Consider the following 21782-nt stretch of genomic DNA (forward strand, 5'->3'; position numbering starts at 1 on the left):
CGAACAGCAACAGTATTAGCAGCAAGAGCACACAAATTGAAGAAAAATAAGACGATAGAGAATATTGCCCAAATATGCAGGACGCCGAGGGAGCGCAAGCGGCAGCAGTAAGAATTCAAAAAGTCTAAAGCCTATGCCAACAACAATGGATGGCCTGTAGCCACCGAAATCGAAGAGTATATTCGCACAAATCAATGCGCAATTTCTATTAGTGCGATAGACTGTAACCAAAAAAGTGCATTTGTATGGACAGCAAAGGCAGCAGTAGTAAAACGAACAACAATAACAAGACAACCAGCCACAGCAACAAGCGTATCGTACTTGAATAATAGAAAAACAATGCTGCCAACGAATATCGCATGAAATTGAAGAATGCACGCATGTGCAGACGATGCTTTCAGCGCGCACACACACTAACAAGAACATATCAGCGCTCAAGCTAGCATATTTTGCTTTTTGCGCTGACCAACCAACTAATAGCTAACTTTAGCCATTGCGACTGCTTGGCTGCCTTTTGCCTGCTGGCGGTTGACCGTTGACTGCTGCCGCCTTCTTGGTTGCTTGCTTTAATGGCCATGTTGCACTTGTAAGCGAAATCTACTCGTACGTATGTGGCATGTATTTATGCATGTTCGTATGTTGCATACCCCAAAGCAGCAGCCAGCCAGCCAACACAGTGCACTGCTACAGTTCATTGCTGATACCCATTGTTGCTGCTCCTGCTGCTGCTTCTGCTGCTGCTCGGACTGCGTCTGACTATTATTGCTGGTGTTGCTTTTGCTTTTACTGCTGCTTTTCTGTCTTTTGGTAGTGTTGTGTAGTTCATTTGTGTTGTTATTGTTGTCCACATTACCAGCGCAGAGTTGAAATTATGAGACCACCTTTGAGCGTATTTGCTTGTGTTATTGTTATTGCTGTTATTGATGCTGCCACGGTTGCCGTTGGATGCTGTTCATTACAAGTCTTCTACATGTTGATATTTCTCTGTTTTTGTTTTTGTTATACTACTACTTATGTATGTGTATGTTTGGCCCCCCATACATCAATGGTACGTTCAGCTTTTGTGCAAACAATTGTTGGTTATTTGGTGGAAGAGAAAAATATGTAAAATTATTTTTTCCTTTTTCCAATTTATTGCCTTCGAATGGTTCTTCATGCCACTTCGCTTTTGTCATAAAGGCTTTCAGCTGTTATATGGCGTATGTATGGCCCTACGTACACATATATGTATATGAATGTGTCTCCGTTTCTAATTTGTAAAGTAAAGTTTGTTTAAGAAATTCGTTTTTTCAGAGTTTCATACGTATTTATATATGTGTACATATCTACAAAATTTTTAAGATCAATACAAAAAGTCTTTTGTGTTAGGACTTTGCTGGTGGCGGTGTAAATTATTCCACTCCGTGTCGAAGAGACAGACATCCGACTACTCTATTAAATACCTATTTTCTTAAAAGTGATAAGTTGTAAAATAAAATATTTTTTATACCAATTAGGGGTGGCTAAACACTGAAATTAGTTTTATGAATATCGTTCAATAGTTTTATTCCACCTATTTTCGTTGATATATTTTGTGTTAAATTGGAGTAAAACTTTTTGAGTAAGGCTTATTCAAATAAAAACAATAAGGACATTTTCAAGCTTTTAGAAAGTTTTTAATTTTAGCTCATTATTTCTAATTGATAAAATCTGCAAAAATCTAAAAAAATATAAGAATGAAAGACAATTACGAAAATATAAGGCCTAAGGACGGATGAAAAATGTAAATGTTAGGACTAATTAAATTAAAGCAATCAATTTAAATTTTTATCACATTCACCCTTTGCAACCAGAAAAATGGTAAAAAATTTTATGTAATTAATTTTTGGCCCATATATCGAGAATGCTTCATTAAAAAAAGAAACGCCTGTTCAGCGTCCTAAAATTAGGCTAAAAACACTTTTTTAACGAAGTGCTTGTTTCGTGTATACTAAAGTGGTAGGGACCACCGCAATTTTTCGTTAAAAAAATTTTTTCTCTTCATGTTACTAAGGCTATTTTTGTTGTTATATCATTTTAGTAATTGCCAGTCACCGATCGCCTTCGTCTAACTTATCTAACGGTAGGCCCAGAAAACGTGCTGTCTCGACCTGTCTAGATGGTGGGTGAGTAGGCTTGATAGGGCATGTCGTGAGGTGTGCCTTCACATACTGGACATATATTGGGGACACTGGACACATGGGTCGATTCTGGATAAATAGGAGTTTAGCCTACTACAATATCTAGAACGTAATTGGACAAAATTAGGTGTGTCTCGTGAGGCAGCTGAATCCCTTCGTTTGCAATAGGGGGAGGTTGAACTCCGATAACGGCATTGAGCGGTCTGCTGTTTAAGGAGGTGGTAAGAGTCTCCCGATGAATGTCGCTTAATATCTATTCAGTCCAGTAGTTGTAGTTGTGTTTTGTCCGGAATCTCGTAAGTGTAGTTGAAGAGATGCCCTCTGACGTACCTGAGAGGTGACTCAGACGCTAGCAAATGCCTGCAGAGGTGATAGCTTCGGTAGCATACTAGCTTAATTTGCTTATTGAACATTTTGTTATGCTCCTTAACTGGAAGAATGGAAACCTCATTGTGCAGCCTTTCGACCCTCAACTGTTTATTCTTTTTACTGATCATCAAAGTCTTCTTGTTGACCACTCAACCCACATTTTTATGTAATTGATTATATACCAACTTCACACTGCTTACATCTGTAAAACAGCTCACGACATCAACGTCAAAATTGTTCTAATGACAGTTCAATATATTGTTTATAAGCCATCAAAAGCATTTGTGTGATTGCGTTATATTTGGCTGGAAAATCACAACCAGCCATTGTTCGTGAGCTCAGTCACCTCATAGTGAATAAAATGTTTGTGTATCGCACTGTAAAACGTTACAATGATACTAGTAGCATTGCAAAACGCTATGGAGGTGGACCAAAAAACCCGCAACAACGCCAGAAATGGTTCGGAAAGTGAAGACTCGACTTGAACGAAATCCACGTCGAAGTGGAAGAAAAATGACCAAAGAACTGAAAATATCGCAAGACAGCATTCGACGCATATTAAAAAATGAGCTCAAGGTCAAGGCTTACAAGTTCCAAAAAGCACAAGATCTTTCACCACAGCAAAAAAAAGTTCGGTGCGAAAGAGCAAAGGAGTTGTTGCGCTTGCACGAACGTGGCGAATTTCCTAACAAATTGTTTTCTGATGAAAAAAATTCCCAGTTGAGCAGTTCATAAACACTCAAAACGATCGTGTTTACTTGACCGAACGCTCATACGAGAATTTGAACCTACGTATGGCCACTCGAAGCAATTTCCCATTGCAAGTAATGGTTTGGGCCGCAGAGACCGCTGATGGACGCTCTCCAATCGTTTTTATCGAGCCTGGTGTCAACGTGAATGCGACATATTATCTGGAAAATGTTTTAGAAGCTGCTTTAGAGCCGTGGATACGCAAACATTTCGGTCGTAGACCATGAACGTTCCAACTGGACTCGGCACCATCTCATAAAGCTCGTGTGAAGCAAGAATGGTTAAAAAATCATGTTCCCCACTTCATTTCGTCCACACAATGGCTTTCGAATTCGCCAGTCGCAAATACGATAGACTATTCCATCTGGTCCATTTTGGAGAGCAAGGTAAGGGCTAAAAAATATGCCAGTATGGATGCGCTGAAAAAAGTGATTATACCAGAATGGGCTAAAATACCTCAAGATCACATTCGTGCAGCATGCAACTCATGTTTTGCCGTTTGAAGACTATAGTCAAGGCAAAAGGTGGTCATATCGAGCTAAAGTGAATATACCTATGTTAAAATTGTAATAATTTTTGAACAATTTTGTCTTTGAAATCAATAAAAACTAATTTCACACAAAAAAGTTTTGAATAGGTAGCACTTCATATCGTTCACCTTGTAATTGGTGCGTACACCCTTTTTTGGGTGTTTGGCCGAGCTCCTCCTCCTATTTGTGGCGTGCCTTTTGATGTTGTTCCACAAATGGAGAGACCTACAGTTTTAAGCCAACTCCGAACGGCAGATTTTTTACGAGGGTCTTTTTCATAGCAGAAATACACTAGAAGGTTTGTCATTATCTACCGAGGGGCGACCGCCATTAGAAAAATCTTTCTTTTGATGTCCGAAGATTCGAGTCCGGGCATTACCGAATGGTAGTCACGCACCAAACCACTCGGCTACGGCGGTATACGTCCATTACTGCTTTCCAATTTCATATCCATCACCTATTCTTCCCCACTCTGTTACGATTATGGTCACTTGTTCACATTCTCCTTGAACACCCCTTCATCCTCCAAATATGCAAGCAAATTTTTACGTCTACTAAACTTTCCTTACTCAAGGGGCTTTTATGTAGCGCTCTCGTACCTTTGCATGATATTTTGTGGCTCATTCAACAGTTGCAAGACGCAAACTCGTACTCCTTTTTGGCCTGCCACTGCCCTTTGGCTATAAAAGCATGATACTGTTTATTTTTTTCATTTCAATAAATTTCGTTTTAGACTCTTCTTCATGCATTCGAATTTTTCGTGTTCTTAGCTTTGAGCCAAATTGATTTCCGTACAAACAATAGCTTTTCGCTTTTACAATTTTTTTTAGTTTTACAATATTTTCGGATGCCTTCAGTTGTAGAGCTGCTGCCTTCGAATTTACTCAAGAATCAAACCTTTTTCTACAACTGCTTTGTTATGTTAATTAAAAATGGTGTTCATATTTCTTTCCCTCTTTGAGTGTGGCTGCCCGGAGTTTTTAATATTTCTTTTAATTTCATTTTTGTATCACTCTGCAGTTAAAGAAAGTAGCCCGCGCATGCGCTTTATTTGCTAGCACAAAATGCAACGTCCGCCATATGTCGATTTTGACATTTTTACTAGCATTTCATTTTCAATAAACAAGTTTTCGATGTATCTGTGGTTTGGGTGCCTCGTTGGTCAGTATAAACTTTCAAATATTTATTTGACTAGTACTTAGCTTTTTCATGGCATAATAATTTGATCGAAAACATGAAAATTTCTCCACTTCAGTTGGCGCAACACTTCATAAAATCCATCATATTTATACATACATAGCTACTTAAAGTTCATTCAGCATTTTTGTTGTCATTGTCAATGAAATTTTTGATTTATAAATTTTACTTTGAGTGTCATATTCCACTTTATAGTGATTTATGTAAAAATTATTAAAAAATAAACGAAATATTTTTGAAGCCGCACATTTGCATATTTTATGAAGTTTACGCGCGTTTTTATAATAAGCATTTGAAAAGCATGAAAAATGTAGTCTTTCATTTAAATATTGATAAATTGTTCCGTTTATTCGTGTATGAGAGTTTGTATGTATGCGTGTATCAAATCTCTATGCGTGTGAATACGTACTTGTATTATCACATTGCTTCTTTTTTCTTGCTGTCTTTTGAGCAGCTCAGTGACACTAAGTCGTTCATTTAAATGTTAATAAAATTTAAAGGAATTATCGCACAATTTCTATAATAAATATTAATTTTTGTTGTAATTTATCATGTCATATACGTCGACGAAGGAAACAATGCTTACAAATGGCTTAAGTTTGGTTGAATAGAAAATATTTTGGAACGTGCAATTTTGTCCATTAAGGCTTAAAAATTGGTTTCATAATAATATTTTGTTAAAAGTTATGAAAAAAAATAATAAGCATAAACCATTTTTTTCTATAAAACGTTTAAACACACATCTGACGTGCCTTTCGACCGCACTCGAATACTTTGAAATTATACCCACTTGAAGAGGTATCTTGTTAAAGGGATATCGTGGGAAACTGATAGACATACCACCCTGCTGAACCGGTTCCCGGAACAGCCGCCAGGTGACGCTCTAACTCAACCGATTTGAGTTATATTTATTTTGTTAGGTTGCCACATGTGTGATTAAAACTCCTATCAAAATTGTAACGCCATTACTTGCAATTGTAAAAGTTACGAAAACTGGTGAAAACACCACTAAACTGAAAGAAAAGTTTATCAATACCCGGAAATTAAACATCAAAGAGTTGGCAGAAAACTTAAACACTGCTTATGGATCCGTTCAGGGCAGTGCAGTTAATGATTTGTCGAAAGTCGATCCCTAATTTTCATACAAAAAAGGGGCCACGGTAATATTGCCAGAAGCATAATTTTTAAGGCTGAATTCGACCATACATTCATCGAACGCATCACTACTTGAGACGTGACGGGGGCTTATGAGTGCGACATGCAATCCGGACATCAAGCGAATGACTGGAGAGCTCCGAATGAAAAAAGACAAAAAAACCATGCCGTTTTCAGTCAAAAAAAAAGCGGTGCTCACGGTTTTTATGAATTTTTTACAAAAGCTTAGACAGTTAATAAGGACTATTATTTGGGCGTAAAGAGAAGTTTATGTAAAGCAATTCGCAAAAAAAAAAACATTTGTGGTAAAGCAACTCGTGAATTTTTGATCAGTAAGGAAACGAATACCATCCAATAGCCACCGAATTAATGGCTCCTAATGTGGCTGCCTGCAATTTTTTTTGTTCGATCGATCACTACGGGGCACGCGTTTTAACTGCCAAATTAGTGGAAAATTGGAAGACGGCTCTGATGGCCGAAAATGGAGTTCCAGAAATATTTCGAGAGCTGGCTGCGTTGCGGTTGATGGAGAGTATTTTGAAGGCGATAACATCATTTTTGAGGAATAAACTTATATTTTGAATTTTTCTGCAGGACTGGAAACACCCGTGAGGACGCTTACCCATGAAATGAGTGGAATGGAGTTACCTTGACTACCTGTGATCAACACCTCAAAGCATAGGCTTCGTATCAACTCGGCAAGCGCTGGGCTAGTACAACAACTTGCAAAGTCGTGAGATATTTCTGGCCATGATTGGCCTGAGGGAGCTTTTAAGGTTAACAAAGCTGCAAAGCTCTCAAATTTTGTGGGTGCCTTTTCCGGGCATTGTCTATTAGGTATTCATTCGGTGAGGCTTGGCATCACCTTGATTCCTTTCTCGTGGAGGCTGAAGAAAAATCATCTCAGTACCTTCTCCTCAGCGGTCTTGCACTCGCGGGGCTAAAATTTAGGCATCTCCGCTGTCAACTTTTTGGTAAATTTGCGGATATAGTAGCTTTAGGTGTTACTCATCTGATGGGGAGGAAACCGATATGTTTCATTTCAAATATTTATTTGTTTTTCAATAAAATACCGCCTATGTGATACGTTTCAAGTAGATATTACTTATATAATTCCGCTTTGATACAATTTTCCAAAAAATCTTTACAACTCTCTATTCGTTACTGCCTGCGAACGGCGTGAGTATGCAAATAAAATCTCGCCACTTATTACTTTGCTAATCTGTAGTATTTTCACTGTCTGTCACAGTTTAACTTCTCTATCAAGCAATATTCTTTCTTCGTGCTAACCGGCGCCAGTTGGGCACCTCAAGTGAAGCCAAGTCCTTCTCCACCTGATCTTTCTAACGCACAGGATGACTTCCTCTTCTTCTGCTGGCACCGCATCAAATACTTTCAAAGCCGGAGCGTTTGTATCCATTCGGACGACATGACTCAGCCAACGTAGCCGCTGGATCTTTATTCGCTCATCGTTCCATCGCCTGCGATATTCGCCGTTGCCAACGTGCAAAGATCCAAAAATCCACAGAATCTTTCTCTAAAACACTCCAACGCTTCATCGGATATTATCATCGTCCACGCTTCTGCGCCATACGTTAGGACGGGCATGATGAGAGCCTTGTAGAGTGTTAGTTTTGTTCGTCGAGAGAGGACTGTACTACACAATTGCCTACTTAGTCTAAAGTAGCACTTGTTGGCAAGATAGATTCTTCGTTGGATTTCAGAGCTGACATTGCTCTCGGTGTAAATGCTAGTTCCTAAATAAACGAAGTCTTTTACAGCCTCGAAATCATAACTGTCAACGGTGACATGGATGCCGATGCGCGAATGCGCCGACTGTTTATTTGATTACATGAGGTACTTCGCTTTGTCCTCGTTCACCACTAGACCCATTCGCTTTGCTTCTTCACTGGATTATCTGGGCGAAGGATATCTTCAGAGGTCTCTCTTTCTTGTTAAAAATCCAACTATATTTTTTACCATTGCATTGGAAGGTTCAGAATACTGAAGATTCATTGAAATTTCTTGAAAAATTTCCTTCGGTAAAATTATAAATTTTGTTCCTGGAATTGCGCGTCTCAAAAAAATTATTTCAAAAAGGCTTCTTTTGAACTGAAATGTAGCACAGTAACAAAGCTTCAAATAAACATTTCCAAATTTAATATTCCATTACGCTATTTGCCATTCCGTCTTAAAGCTTCTTAGCTTCTTCTTAGCTGAAAGCCTTGCTTATCGTATTTTTCTCTACGCCAAAACAAATTGCTTTTTAACTTCGAGTGGGTACGAATTTTCCTAAAATAAATACCTGAAAAGCTCTGAAAGCTTAGTTCAAAAGCAGTTTTCTTACAACTGGAGAAGTAGCCAACTGCAAAGCGTAAGCCATTAAGCCGAATATTAACGTCAGCAGGGCATGTGTAGCCACTTAATTTATTTGAGCCAAGCAATTTGCTAACTTTTTTCCCACTTATTTATTTTTTTTTTCGCTGTGTGCGCGCGCCCTTTGTAAACCACATCAACGTCAACGTATAAGTAGTCCCCGCGGAAAGAAAAATGTGAATATATATCTCTTTCGTAAAATTCAATGCGATTCAATTATTTCACAACCGCTGCGGGCGAACCGAAAAACAAAAAAGAACAATAATATGAAAAGTAAAGAAAAACAAGCAGTCGATGTGAAAAAATCTGAGCAGCGCGCATTGATTTGATATGTAATATCGCCATCCCGCGCTCCAAGAGCATTCACATCACTTTGTACGAGGGCACCAAAAACAAAACCAAAAAAAATGTAGCTGCTGCGCCAGCGCAACATGTGTCGTTATTGGTCGGTTGACTACATTTTTAACTATTTATGCGCCTTTTGCCTGTACATGCATACGGTTTGTTAATGTTGTTGTTTTTTCGTTCGCTTCATTTCTGCACTTTGCAGCCGTTGCTGCTGCGCCTGCGTCTGCGCATTGTGCCCTCAAGGCACTCAAGCGCTGCTCCGCACCGTGCAATGCTCGTACTCTACGCCACATCACCCATTTGTTTTTTGTTTTTGAAGCTCAGCCGCGGCCATTAGGGTGCATTGTTTTATAAGTATGTATGTTTATGTAGATATTTTTGCAGCTGCTGCCCGCTTTCTGAGCCTGTCCACTATCTACGCTGCACAGCATTGCTGTAGTTAGTCTCTTCCTTATTTTTTCTGTTGCTGTTTTTCTTTTTGCCTGTTGCTGCTGCTGCTCCTGTTATTGTTAAGTTGATAACCATGTTCAAATAAATCACCTTTTCGCTACTTTTTTCCTGGTCAATACTAACTCAGCCGCTACCATCACCACCGGCGGCAACGAAACATGTCCTTTCGTCGTTGCTTTGGAAAAAATGCCGCCGCTAATATTTCGCGTTGCATGTTGCTCCTATTTTTCTCCCATTGTTACAATATGGGCATTGTCTTTGTGTTGTTGCTATTGTTGTTGTCGCTTGTAGCTTGCGCGTTATCTTGACTTGATGCCATATTTAAATGCATACATGAGATATGCTTTTATTTATTTATATATGCATTATTTTAACATTTTTGCTCAAAGGTACTGCCAAGTCCCTAAACATGCATACATGCATACATATATAGTATATGACTGCCTTATCTCAGTACAATGGCGTGTGTTTGCAGGTACGAGTACGAACGCAAGTACCTATGAATGTGTATGCCGGCAATGTTTACTATTTATGCATTGTTTAGTTATTATAGTCATTTATTGTTGCTTTGTTGCTGTTACTGCAGCTTTTCTTGACTTCCACCAGCTATGCACCATTGTTAGTTGAGTCGGAGCATCCTTTCCACTTACCTCGGAGCATGAAAGCTAAAACGTTGCGCTTAATTTCACATAAACATAAGTTTAGTTATGCGCGCCCAACCTCCTTCTATGTATATTTCTTTATTTCTGCTGTGAGTAGCTCACAAAGCTACTTTTGTGTTTAGTTTCTTGTGAGTGAAGCGTGTATCTCAATTCGTTGCAGCTTCATATTTTTTGCCCTCTAAACTACAACATCCTTCTCAAATATTGCCGTGCACTTCCAACTGCTTCACATTTTATATTCCTCTTTCCTGCTTAACAATAACTTCTACTGTTTTGCATTTTACTCCCATATGTCGTAATTTCCCATACTCCCTACAATATCCGTATTCATTGTCCGTTTGCAATATTTTCAGTCATGCCTCCCTGCTCACAGAACAATAATAAGTACTTAGGCTAAAATATTCTGAAATTTCTAAATCTTCACATGTACTCTACATATTTATAAATAAATAAGTGATACTGCCATAAAAAATTCGTAGTGATTTTGTAGTTAATGCATCGATATGATGTTTTGTTGGTGCAACTGTAGGTTTGTTTGTCACGTCACGGAATTCAGTGATTGCAAGGACTCCGTTGTTTATTGAAACGATAAACTTTCAATGGATTTTCGTTTCAAAGCTCGTTAAACTCACTTAAGAGATGTGATGAAAAATCCAAGTGTATACTTTTTGGCATTATTAGCAAAAAAGTGTGAAAGTTTTCGCTTACTTGCGAAAGCTCTTAATATGACTAATACGAGTATAGTAAAGCTCTAATGGAGTTCACATGCGTGCTCGCACAAAGCATAACTTCTCCTTACTCGTACGAAAGCTTTGCAGCTAAAATAAGAGAGTCGTTTGAAAAGACCCTGCAAAGCGAGAGAGATGGCACTACTAGTACGTATCGATGTTATGCTTAGTTAGTAGCCTCTCTTGGAATAACACACACTAAGTTTCAGCCAGATCGGTATGTATATTTATTGTATTTATTTGTGTTTGGCATTTGTTTGAACCGAGAAAGTCGAGCGATTTTCCTTTTCCATCACGACATCGCACCAGTTTACGACTCAGCGGTTGTGCTCGCAAAATTAAAGGAAACAATGTTCCAACTCATTTCATGTCCTCTCTATTCTCAGGACTTACTCCCTCGAACAAATATTAGGTTCGCCAATTTGAATAAACGGCTTGAGGCAATAAGATTTTATTCACACGAGGAGGCGATTACATAAACGCATGGCTATTTTTCAGACATGCACAAATCCTATTATTCGAAAAGGATCAACAAACTAGAACAGCTTTGGACGAACTGTATAAGCACAGAAGGCGACATAGTCTTGAATAAAAAAGAGTTACTGAAAACAATTAATTAAATTTCATTTTTAAATGAAAGAGGAGAAACTCAATAAGTAAATGAATTTGATCAAAATATAAATAAATATAAAACAGCTTGCATGGAAAATATTTGAAAATGAAGATATCATTTATTGCTATAAAAGCTTTAAAGTTAAGTACATGTTAATTTTTCTAACTTATATTTTTTAGTTAATAAGAAAATGTAATAAAGAATTGGAAAAAAATGTACTCAGAAAAAAAAGAGAATGCTGAATATATATTATTTATTATATTATTATAAAAGCTTTGAAAATAAAATACTAATTATAAATTAAATGTAAGAATGAAAGTAATATTTAACAAAAAAATTAATTCAATTAATTTATCCAAAGCTAATAAAATAATAATAATGAGCTTTCATGAAATTTGCATACCACGGAAAAGTCTTCTCACACATATAGTATTTATTCAAAAAATCAGTCATACAAATAAAATTGGTCCGCATGTAAAATATCTGTAAATGAGAGCTCTATGCGTGTTTCTGAACCTCTGAAATACAAAAGCATAGCATCATAAATAAAAATTGCTTTAGTTGTTCCAAGTAAAAATTGCGTATACTAAATATACAAAAATCAAATTATAAAATTTACCAAAGCTCATCGTAAAATCAATAATTGTATTATAGAATCAGACCCTCCTTCTTCTTCGAATCAAACAAAAATTTACTTTTTTTATTTTATATTTTATATTTTATTATTTTTCAAATTTAATTAATTTGATGAAAAACTCACTTCAGTTTTATATTTTTTATTTAATATATTATAAGCATTTCTTGTATAATTTGCTTTTGAGACATTTAATATTTATTTAGAAAATCTCCAAGGCTGGAAATAATAAATAAATATTCATTAATATATATATATATATACATTTTTTTTCTTATATCCTGTTTATTTTGTTCCTCTGTGTATTGTAAATATGAAGACATACCATTTTATTATGAATTGAGCTTTTTCAAATTCATACTAAATACACTAGAAAATGCTTAATGCATGCCTAAATAATGAAAAATGCCAATGGCAATATTTGACTGAAGTTATAGCAGACAGACTATAGCTTTAAGAGCAGCATCAAGAACAGAAACCGCTTCATCCTCATTCTCCTATTTAAAAGCGGCTGAACAGCAACATGTTGCGCAACATTATTATGAACATTCGGAAATTCAATAATTGCGGCATGCATAGTATTTGCATCATCTTCCACATATTTCCTTTCAAATAATGCTGTGTAGACTTTATTATAAACCAATTAAGTTGTCGAGCAGGAAAATTCCTTCTGCTCAATATGCCCATTCTTGTTCGTGCTCCGTCCCCACGAGCCAATTCTCTGCACAACAACATGATCAACAGTTGCGGCTGCAATAAAATCCCGCCTCGCAGCAACATTCTCACATATTTACTTCTTTGCTTCTTACATTTCTTACTGCTATTGTTGATAAATTATTATTTGTTGTTATTTTTCTTATTATTTACACTCCTCATGCTACGCGCCTATTCAATTAGAGTCATTTGCCGAAGCGACCACGCAAATATCAGCCGTCAGATTGCTAGCATATATTTAATGCTGGCGTTGCACGTCATATGCATGCGTCTGTGTGTATGAGTGTGAGCTGCAATACTCATGCTCGCCCCAGCCTACACACAGCTTACGTCTCTTGGCAACAGTGGTGCCACCTACAGCCGTCAGCTGCATGCCGATTACTGCATTTATTCTGCATAATGCGCTGGCAGCTACAGCAGCTGAAGCGAGTTGATTGGAGCATCTGAAAGGTAGTGATTTTGGTTGGCAAAAGCGTTTAATGGCTGCTCCATATACACACACATATGAACAATGGCACTTTAATGAAACACGTACGTGTGTGTGTGAGCGAGTATGTTTCTGCGTTGAACTCATTTGAAGCAATAATTTTTTGCTGTCTAAAATCAAAGTTTAGCTTTATTGTTTAAAGGCAGTTTTGGTTCAGTTGTGGCATTTTGAATAAATAATAGAAGAAAACCGTGTTATGCTTCCTCCACTAAAAACCCAAATTTGGCTCATACATTGAATCAGTGTTTAAAAAATTATTTTCAGCTAGACGTGAACAGATTTACTTAAATGCGCGCACATACATGCATAGGTACACTCGGTGGTTTGGCTGAAATGTGAAGAAATCTGTTTAACAAATATCTAACCTTTCATAATTTTCTCATTCAATGTTGCACAACACCGACGCGGCGAGGACTTTTTGAAAGCCCAAACAAGTGGTTTTACTTTATACATATAAATACATATATAAGTATGTACATTGTACATACTACATAATGGTTATCTAACTATCCTACTTTTGCCTGTGGCGCTTCAATAGTTGACAAAATAAGAAATTTGCATGCTAACTATAAAAAATATTTCAAGTGCCGTGAAATAGATTCACAGTGAATATTTTTTTGAATGAAATTTAATTTTTTTTTTTTCAATATTCTCATTTGGGTATTTTTGTGTTATTTACAAAAACAAATTCATTTCAAATTTAAGTATTTACTTCTGGTAGTACTGGACAATAATTGGTAGCTCGTTCACATTCTCTATGCAAAGCTCTTTTGCCACTATTCGTTTCCATGACTTTGAGCTTGCAATCATCTAGAAGAGTGGCCCTTTTTCATTCTAACAATTTGGCAATGATTTATTTTAATATCCTTAATTCACCACCATTTCATTTTTGCTGCTGACCTGCACTTGCCCTAACCACTATTAATTCACACCACTACGATTTCTTCTCATATGCATCTCGTTGCAGAATTATAAATACACCACATTTTTTTTAATAAAGTTATATTTCGTACTACAACACAAACCATTTAATTAAATTTGGAATATTTTGAATATTTGAAAATTTTTCGAAATTTCATCAAAACATTCAAAATTGTAATCAGAATTTCTAGAATTTTTCTGGGTATGCAGTGTTATAGTTGTTATGTTGATTTTTGGGTATTTGTTTTTTTTTTTTTGTTGCTGGTGTTAGGCTACAAAAGAATTGCCAAAAATCAGCGGTATTTGGGCGTTACTACAGTCTTGCACTTTTTTCCTAGAACTGCATGGAGCATAAAACTGCGTACTCAGAAAAATTCTAAAAGTACTTTGTATGAATGAAAAATGGTCAAACATCAACAATATTTTGCAATTAATTGAGGCTTGTGTTTTTTTTTTACTAAAATTGAGTGGACTATACAACTGCGTCCCAGAAAAATTCTAAAAATACTGGTTAGAATGTTGAAAGTGGTTAGGACTCATTCTATTAAGTTTTTTTTTAAGTACACAATTTCAAGTGAAGAATCATCAATTGCTGCAAAGCTGAAATTACTTCTTCATACATATCTGAAGCTCCTTGGGGCTACGAAAAAATCTTTATTATAATGACATCATTCAATTTTTTCAATTCAAATCGTGAAAATTTATTCAATAATTTTCTTGCTATTATTTATTGTATTGTAACTCTTTTAGGGTTTTTCGTTCTCTTTTTTATATACATATTTTTTTTTTTTTTTGGTTTGTGAGTTATTCATAACATGCTCTATTATAGGCGCAAGAAACAGAAGCAATTTTTCATATTTACTCGCAATTGTGAAAAAGTTTTAATGTGAGCAAGATTGATGATTTTCTTGCTCAAAAACCTAAATATAAAAAAAAAACAGAACATACATATGTATGAGTGTGTATTCATATGTATGTATATGAAGTGTAATTTATTTAAAAATCAAAATCGATGAAAAAATTTTCTGAAATGAAAAATATAATATTGGAATGCGTTTTCTTTTTTTTATTTTTTATGTATGCGAGGTTTTTTGCTGCCATTTACTTTTTATTGGAATATTGTTTTTTTATTTCTTTGTTTTTTTGTTTGTTTCTTTTCCTCTTCTATTTACCACAAAGCGTAGACATTTTTCAAATTTGATTAAGTGTGTCCAATTTGCTTTTAAGTTGTTTTGGCGCAAGCGCACACACATCCATGCGTACATATTATAAAGAACAACAAAAAATAAAAGTTTACTGAAAAAAAATATATAAAACGTCAGAAAACATTTAGGAAGAAATAAATGTGAAGTAAAGAAAAAAATATATCAACAAAAATAAAGTTCGCTTTGTTTATTCGCTGTTCGCGCGCGGCTGTCATCCTAACCACTGGTTGCGCCTCAATGTCTGCGCTTTTGTGCAATGGCGTGAGCAGATTTAGGCTGGATATTTTCGTTATGCTCACTTTTCTTGACAGTGTCAATTTGTATGACATGATTGACACGCGGACATGTGCTCATTACATACATATATAAACTGTACAACACATACATATGTACATACATACATATATACGTTGTATACATATACAATATATACACCCATAGATATTTTAACCTTTTATCTTGACCGCTTTTAAAACCAAATCAAAATTGCTTTTAAAATTCTTTCGAAAACCATTAACAAGTAAAGAATAAGTGAAAGAGAGCGAGGGAGAAAACCTGGTTTAGATTAGGCCCTTAATATTGAGAATGTATAGTGGCAAAGGTTGTAGGTTCTCTTTCGCATGTTTTTGAAAAAAAATCCGCCTGGGGGTTGCCAACACACATCATCTTTAGATCGACCTTAACCTATGGAAGTTTCAGTAGTTAGTTTTACAACAAATATCATAGGTCTAAAGCAAAGGATAAAATTGTGCTAATTTTCTCCGTATAATAAAATTTGTTTGAGACAGTCAGGGGAAAAAATGATCAAAAATCACTGAAATTTTTGACCTACTCCAAGCTTGCCCTTTGATATACTAAAATTTAATACGCACTAAAACTGTGTACCCAATTTTTTTTTTTTTATTCTGAATAAATAGATTGAAATTCTGATGAAAATTTCACCAATTCTTATAAATCTTGTACAAGGTTTGAAGCTTTGGTGTATGTAGTAATTCTGGCAGCATGAAATATGCTTTTAAATAAAATTAACGAAAATTAAAAAAAGTGTAAACAAGTCAAAGTATTGTATTGCTAATTAGGTACACGACACTGTATATATTATTACCTTCGAACCAAGAAGGATAAAAAGAAGATTGCGCCCATCAAGAGTTCGTGACGTCACGTTTTTCCGAGTTGGGCAGTGTTGCCAACGATTCGCTCTTCACAATAAGTGAAGTTTCGTGTTTGTTTCTTATTTTTTTAATTTAAAGCTACCGAAACTTTAAGTTCAAAAAAAAAACTATGTTATTAAACAAAAAAAAAAAAAAGTTAAAAAAGGTCACTCTAAGAAGATTTTAGTGCTAATGAAAATTTTTCGACTCTGATAAAATTTGATAATTTGAAAGGGCAAATTTAATTTTTGGCTCCATTTAAGGTTATGCAAGAATATTATATCATCTTTTCTCAAATCTTCCTAAGATTGAAAACCTCTTTACACGTGTTAAAAAGCGTTTGAACTGACTGAATGCGAATTAAAACCATAGAGGTGTAGTCGTTTCTTCCGGCCATCAATCCTTAGTGGACCATAGGGTAACAAGAGGTTATTCATCGTAAAAATAAGCCACAAAATACCAGAAAATACTAAAGACACCATACTGACGTTTTTACAAAAAGAGTACTTTATCTAGTTATTATACATAACCTCAAATATAGCAAAAAAGTCGTTCCCTCAATAAAAGAGTCTCGCTTAACAAACAAAACTCATAAATTAAATTGTACACATTTATTTAAAATAAAACACACATTCCAAAAACAATAAAAATTTCGTGTTCTATTTTCTTTAAATGGGCATTTTAGTTTTTATATCCAAAGCTAGGTAACACTGCAGTAGCGAGAGAGAGATTTGACTGCTGAAAGCAGAAGAACACCAACAACAACCGCAATCGCGGGCAATGCTACCAGATGTTAAAAAAAGTAAAGCTAAATAAAACTGAGTGAATTATTTAAATAATTATTAAAAAATGTATATTTTACAAAATTATAAACATGACATTTTAATTAGAACAGGCTACAAAAATGTCATCAAGAAAGAACTAAAACTCCGAGACTAAATACCAAAAAAAAAAAATGCTAAATCAAATTACGAAAGTGGTAATCTGGCCATACTGGAGCTAAAATCACGTAACTCATTATCAAATTCGCTGAGCGCAAAGTAGCGGCACCACGATAGGCGCCATCTCATTATTCTTTCCATCATGCTTTCGAGACTGATTTATGTTGCGATTAAACCTAAATTGGTAAGATTGACTACAATGTCCGAAAATATTTTGATCTGAGAGAATGTTGTCTCTCACATTAAAAAATTGTAAGAGGTTAGTTGAACTCATTACTTATTTTAGAGCACCGCTCCTGTCACTGCAGACTTTATTCTGGTATTCGCGCCAGCACCGCTCAGTTCAACATTTAATCTCCGTGAGTATGGCAAAGATTTCCAATTGAAAGAAAGTCGGCACACCAGATTATGTATGAGAAGATTTACTCCAAATGCCCGCTAACCACTATCTCAACTTTATATCTTATTTCGTTGTTTGGCTAAAGAGCTTCTGAATCACTGCTGATGTAACTTTCATAATAGTATCCATAACTGAAGTTTAGCCAGTGCTTCAATTCTTAAGTGGAATAATTATTTGTATTTATTACGTTTATTAAATTCATAAAGAAAATTCCCAAAATTAAGAGAAAGAAATGTTTGACCAGCAATGATGAATGTAAATTAAATAAAAGATGGGTTTCGTCTAAAACACAGAACCAAAAATCTGCAATATCATTTCCTCATGAAACGAAACTTCCACTACCAAACAGCCTTAGGTAATTATTGAAAATCCCTTCGACAAACATCAAACGCAATTTTTCAGCAATTCTGCACTCCCCATTAGCAGCAGACAGTCAACATCTAAAATCTACGCTTGCATTACTCTGCCCAATAGTATTTACTTCTAATGCCACAGGTAATTTCAAGTAAAGTGAAAAGTAAGTGAAAAGTAAACAGCAGTTTTTCTTTTCCAAATATAATTCATTAATTTTCCGAATACCTCGGCGGTGGGTTGAGTGCTGACGAAAAACAAACAAACCATTGCTCAACGCTAATGAGTTCGCATACACTTGCCACACTTAGCCAAATGCATTGAATGTACACACAGACAGCATTACTCTCCGCCGCCACTTCTAACTCACATAACCTGGAAAGTACCGATGTATGTATGTATGTATGCCTTGGTAGACATCACTTGCCATGCTCATCGCTTGTTCTAATGTTATGACAGCTCATCATCAACTGTCTGCTCGAATTGGCTGATTGTCTGCACTAAACTGCTTTACTCCCCTTTCCATATGTATGTATGTATGTATATAAGTACGTGTCTGCAAATTCATTTATCTTTCACCGTTTGTCGGCAAGTCTACACACAGCTTATTTAGCCCACTCTACAAAACACTAAATATTTAGTTAGCTCTGCTGCTTCCTGCCTGTCTTCCATCTGACTCACGTCTGGCCTGTCCATCTCTCTATTCGACTGTCAGCCATTTTTCGCTTTTTCATCTCTATGCCTTTAGTTTTTTTTTTTTTTGTTAGTTTTTCAACACACATTGCCATATGTCCAACTGAAATTGTACATCCTAATGACATTTTGGTTTTAGTTAACGCGCTTTTGCAAATATTCGCTCATAAATAATGTTGAATTGTTGTTGTTGTTGTTTTTAGAAACTCTTAGTGACTGCCATCTATATGTCTCTTTGTCTTCGCATCTCTCTGTCTGCACTACAAATTCATACATATGTAGTTTGTATGTATGTATGTATGTATGTATGTATGTATGTATGTGTGTATGTATGGCTGTTTGGCGTGCTTTGAAAAACTACTCAACTGCCACTTGTTTAACGCAACAATATCTTTCTCGTAATTACGTTTAATGATGCGTAATATGCCACTTCATACTTTACTATTCCACACGCATAAAATAAAAGTGGCAAAAAAGTTATAGAAAAAAAATTAACAAATAAGAATGGACTGTGTTGCTTCCTGAATATGATTAATTGAGTACTCACACATTTCCTAAAAATCTAATTTAAACCACTTTAATGGCTTCCAAAAGTTTCATTTTCACATTTTTATTTTAAAAGCTCAAGGCCGGCTTGACCATATTTTTACTAGTTATACAATTTTTTTTATCAGGTATCACTTTGATAGATACGTGAAAGCTTGATTGGATAAATTTGCTTGATGACAAAACTTGCAAAATTATTCTTCGTGAGTTTGTACGAGGGGTGCCTTTCATAGGTCGGGATTAGAGAACAAAAACAAATTTTAATCATCAAAAATCACTTTATTGTTTTTCAAAATATTCTCCATAAAGATCTATACACTTTTCATCACATGTCACGCTGTCATAAACGTGTTTCGAAGCCCCGCAATCGTATTTTTTGAGCATTTCCTTCGACCAATCGACACGAGCCTTTTTTTGAGCGCGAACAAATTTTTTTGACAGTCAAATGTTTATGCAATATTGAATGTATGCTGGTCCCACTAATGCCTGAGATTGTCTCAATCTCACGATAGGTCACATGACGATCTTGCAATATCAGTTCGCACACAGCATCAATGGTTTTCGGAACAACAACTGATTTTGGACGACCTTCACAAAATTCGTCTTGGAGTGAACTACGACCACGATTGAATTCACCATACCATCGATAAACACTGGTCCTTGATGGAGCTTCATCGCCAAAAAATGAATTAAGTTCATCCATGCAATGTTGCTGAGTTAATCCACGTCGAAAGTTGTAAAAAATAATCGCACGAAAATGTTCACGATTTAATTCCATTTTTGGACCGAGATGAATCTTTTAAGTTACTGTAAACAACACAAATAGCGCTGGTATTTCAAAACCCTCTGAGTACGTAAAAGTAAAAAATGTCAAACTTTGCGATACAGCTGTCATTTGCCAGATTGCAACACCAGGGTTGCCAAATCCCGAAATATAAAAGGCATCCCTCGTATTACAAGTACCTAAACTACATATCTCTCTTCGATACGATTTTTAACCCTACCTTCTACTTATTCTAAAAGCACTCAGGTGTTCAATTATTTATTTTGGTATGACTATAAAAAAATTGTACTTGAGATTGCAAAAAGAATTTGTGATACTAACTATAAGGGTATTGTTAATTAGGAAAGCATATTGCAAGAATTTAAATAGAGCTGAGCAATAGTAAGAAAGCTGTCTAATATTTCTTATGCGAATGTCCGGTCTCAGCATCCTTATGGCATGGAATGGGCGGAAAGTATGTGAAGGGAGTTATAAGATTTTACCATAGGCGAACTAAGCAGATTTATAAAAGAGTCAATGTTTTGCTAAATGCTGCTCAGTTAAGCTACAAAATGATTGGAATATTATCCATTAGAAGGCATGCAAACTGACTCCTGAGTAATCCCTCACTTGGCCAGCACTGCAACCAACCAACCTGGATGATTTGCCAGCTACACATGAAGCGCTGTAAGACGATGTTTGGCGACAAGTTTCTTCTTAGCAGAAATGCACTGGGCTTGCCATTACCTGCAGAATTATAAACGCTTTATGTTTATTTAGCATCTGACGTTTCACAGCCACAGTGGGTGGAAAAGTAACATCACAACGCTAATGAAGGGACAGTAGGACGTCTACTCATATAATCGACCATGTAACCATTGGGTGTTTTTAGCGGTCTAAGTAACCTGATTTCCTACACTTCACTTATTTTTTGATGCACGGATCGGATTTTTGCTGCACTCTTTATTTGAAAAGTAAACTCTGAAGAGAACGTTTTCCTCACCTTGGGATTTATTTCGGTAGAAATACATATTTATGTAATCGCACAAGTATGCATACACTTATGTATGTGAAGGCGCATATGAGTATAAATATATTTATAAAAGGTAATCAAAATTAATTAAGCTGCATAACAAATGCTCTCAATTACATGACCAAAACGTACTCGTATCAGAAACACTTGCCAATTAAGCGTCTATTGAACTTTGCCGCTGGCATCAAATGCCATTTAATACTTCAGTACCTAAAATAAATACATAGAACTAAATACTTAAGTGTATTACCATACTCGAAAGCTCAAAGTACCCTGCCGGGAAATTCAATAATATTCTACTATTTTAGAATTGGAAATTTTAGTATTTCATATATCTTATTTTTTCTATAAAAGCAGTTGATGAATTTTCTTTGGTGGCGCTCTAGGAAGTGTCAATTGCTATCCCCGGCATCACTTTGCGATCAATCGGTACTAGCACCAAGTTTGACATGTGATAATTAGTTGTTTACCATATATTTTTCACTCCTTCCGAATAAAATCGGTTCCATGTCAGGTGAGCCAATTTTTTCGGACGTTGTGGTTAATTCTTCTAAAAATTTTTATTTATTCTATGCATTCTTATTTTATTTATTTGTACGCTTCATT

At 35.7% G+C, this 21782-nt stretch overlaps 1 protein-coding gene across 1 annotated transcript in view; it reads left to right on the forward strand.

Annotated features, from left to right (window-relative positions):
* Positions 1-21782, forward strand: part of LOC129248543 (protein sax-3) — a 140443-nt gene that overhangs the window by 171 nt on the left and 118490 nt on the right. The gene's annotated exons all lie outside the window — the stretch shown is intronic.

The sequence above is a fragment of the Anastrepha obliqua genome, chromosome 5, assembly GCF_027943255.1.
Source record: "Anastrepha obliqua isolate idAnaObli1 chromosome 5, idAnaObli1_1.0, whole genome shotgun sequence".
In the NCBI taxonomy this organism is placed as follows: Eukaryota; Metazoa; Arthropoda; class Insecta; order Diptera; family Tephritidae; genus Anastrepha; species Anastrepha obliqua.